Here is a 3976-nt window from a genome sequence, read left to right on the forward strand (position 1 = left end):
TTATATATATATATATATATATATATATATATATATATATATATATATATATATATATATATATATATATATATATATATTTATATATATATATATATATATATATATATATATATATATATATATATATATATATATATATATATATATATATATATATATATATATATAAATATATATAAAATATATAGGGTCGAGTGAATTTTAGTTTTTTTTACAATTCGTTTAGCCTGGGTGTGCAAAAGTTGTCTATTCATTTCAGTAATACTCTGGAAAAAAATCAATGCTCTAGGAAATTATCTTGAGGTTCCTCAAGACCTTTAAAATTTTAATGGGTCCCTAATATTATGTAAAAAAAAGTTTTTCAAAAGTATGTTATGTTGGGTCTCAAAAGAAGCAAAATTTTATTAAAATTTTAAAAATAACAATGATTTAATAAAAAAATTATTATTTAAGATTTTTTTGAAATTATAATTAAAAAAAATAAACTTTTTTCATTTTTAGCTTAAAAAGTCATTTTTTCTGCAATAAACTATAAAGTAACAATTTTTTTTAAAAAATAATTGTTATTTTTAAAATTTTTTTAAAATTTTGCTTCTTTTCAAAAGTATGTCATGTTGGGTCTTTTTCAAGACCCAACATGACATACTTTTGAAAAACTTTTTTTTACATAATATTAGGGACCCATTAAAATTTTAAAGGTCTTGAGGAACCTCAAGATAACTTCCTAGAGCATTGATATTTTTCCAGAGTATTTCTGAAATTAATAGACAACTTTTGCACACCCAGGCTAAACAAATTGTAAAAAAATCTAAAATTCACTCCACCCTAATATATATATATATATATATTTATATATATATATATATATATATATATATATAATATATATATATATATATATATATATATATATATATATATATATATATATATATATATATATATATATATATATATATATATATATGTATATATATACACCTCGTTTTGGTGCTCAAAAAACCCATGGGATCTTGATAATATCAATTAAAAGTTGATACACGTCAATCTATATTCAATTGTGTTTTGTAAATTATAAAAATTTTTATGCGCAAATATATTTATAAATTACTTTAAAAAAACTTTATTTGTTATAAACTACAGCATATGAATTAAGCAATTGTATTTACAGAGTCTAAAAGCCTAAGTTTATTAAAGTCTTTAGTATTAAATTATAGAATTTGGAAAACCCATTGACTTCTTTACAATATTTACTTTTATACAATTCTTTAAGATTACATAATACCATGTGTTGGTTTCTGCTAACAAATGTCTTGACTCTATTCTATGTTATTTCTAGGGATGTTCACGAATTCCGTTCCAGCCGGAATTACGGCCGGAATTTGTAGCTCTTAGGTTAATCAGGTTCAAGCCGATTTTAAAATTTTCCAGACCAGATTGCCGTTATTAATTTTTTAGCTATTTTTTTTACGACATATGACACAGACTGTGTAAATTAAATCAAAAAGTCATTGTCTTCCAGGGCTATGTAGAATTAAAGGTATACCTACGTAAAAAATACAAAATATCTTAACAAACGCATTGTAATTTTATTTTAGTAATCAATTATGTATAGATTTATAAAAATGTAGGAATATTTTGGTGTAAAAAACTTTGCTATCCCGTTTTGGGCAACAAATTAGTTCTTTTTTTTTTTATCAAAAATGTTACCTACCTCTGAGAATAGTCTCATTTAAAATGTTACTTAAATGTTCTTATATATAGGGAAAGTGAGGGCATAATCGCCCCCGCAACGTTTCGATTGATGTTATGTGAAAATAAAAGCAAAATGTTTATTTCAATAACTAACCTAAAAGGCTTTAAATTGTTTTTGAAAATGTTATTACACAAATAGCACACTTAGTGAAAAAAATGGTTTTGCCTTTATTGTAAGGTACAACCGCACCCTCGCAAAGGTTGTTTAAGGTCCACTTTTCATTGTACATTTTTTTTTTTAATTAAGAAATGCACAATTATATACCTACAATATATAATTATCATCAGATATACATAAATATAGCAAGATACTGATTTATTCTCTTAGCTTCTTATTTTAATCAAAAACTCATTTATAAAAATCAAATAAAAAATACGAAATCTAATTTCCAACATCTCAAAACAAAACTAATTCTAATCAAGTTTTTACATGAACGCATTTCCAGGGAAAAATAAAAACGCGTCCCACATGGGTTTCACGTGGGTTCCGTGTGGAATTGATGGGATTTACGTGGGACGGATTTTCCCATGTGGTATCCGTATGGAAATTTGTCACTTTAAACCCATGTGGGTAATCCCACATGGGTTACATGTGGAAACCATATGGTATTTACTCACATGGGAAATCCCACGTGGGTTTCTTGTGGGATTTGTATGGGAGTTTATTTGAAGGCTGCAAACTAAAAAGCCTTAACTTTGAAAATCGACATTGCGTTGCGGCGTGGCTACATTTAATATAGTGTAAATATATTTTATATTATTTTAGAGAATGGCAAGCAAGTATGTAAGTACTACGAATAATGTTTATCTTTCTTTATAGAAATAAGATTAAGATTTGTGCAGATAGATATATTAGGATATTATAATAGTTATTTGAATATCGTTCTTGAGTATATTATCTGCAAACAACTGATGCAAGTTCAAATGTTGTAAACAACCAAGCATGCATGCATGGGACACTGTTTTAATCTGGAGTACCACAGTGTTATTGGGAATAAAGCCTCTTGGTCCAGTTTTCAAAGTAATATGATCTGAGGGTATTATATAAATAAAATAATATGCTTTAAAATGCATACAGAAAATACATGTAACTCCTGTTAATTATATGTATAACTAGTTATACATATAATTTATTATATAAACTTATTTTTTAAGGTTATGCTTAAATAAATTAGTACCAATTAATTCAAATTCAAGATTTAGTTAAAGTTCAAGTTATCGTTCCTATTTGTTAATTGTTTTTTAACTATTTTATTTTTATTTGTTCATTTGTTCAAATTTGTTAATTAGTACGTAATTTTATAAGTAACTTTTTTAATTTTATTTTCAACATATTTTGGCACCACCCTTTACATTTTAAATAACGACAGCTTTACTTTTCTATTGATGTTAAATTTATTACGTTTCAATAATTGAATCTTAATTGAATTATTGTAAGCTTTGTAACGTTTTGTTGTATATCAAAAGGTGTCGTAAATAAAGTAAAAATAATTTAAATGTATATATATATATATATATATATATATATATATATATATATATATATATATATATATATATATATATATATATATATATATATATATATATATATATATATATAATATACATATTTATATATACACACACACACACACACACACACACACACACACACACACACACACACACACACACATATATATATATATATATATATATATATATATATATATATATATTTAAGAGAGAAAGGTGGACGTGCAAATTGCAAAAGAACTAATAACGATGCTCTAAATTGATTTTAACTTTGTAGACTAAATATAGTATTTAGAAATAATAAATGAAGCTTACATGTTTTTTATAATTTATATTTATTTCCATTATTTATCAGTTGTAAGACTTCCATTAATTATCAGTTGTAAGTTTATAAAACAACTTAAAAAACTATTTAGTTATAGTATAATAATAATACATACATAAATACTAGTATCCTAATGCTATTATCATCACAATGTTAATGGTATTCGTTTTAAAGTAAAATTTTGTATCAATTTTATTGTTTTAATGTTTTATATATATATATATATATATATATATATATATATATATATATATATATATATATATATATGTATATATATATATATATATATATATTTTATAAGTTACTTCTAAGTTGTGTTTCTCTATATTCACGGTCATTTGGAAGTTAACTTTTATAAACCCATTGAATTTC

This window comes from Hydra vulgaris, chromosome 09 (assembly GCF_038396675.1).
Source record: "Hydra vulgaris chromosome 09, alternate assembly HydraT2T_AEP".
Taxonomy (NCBI): domain Eukaryota; kingdom Metazoa; phylum Cnidaria; class Hydrozoa; order Anthoathecata; family Hydridae; genus Hydra; species Hydra vulgaris.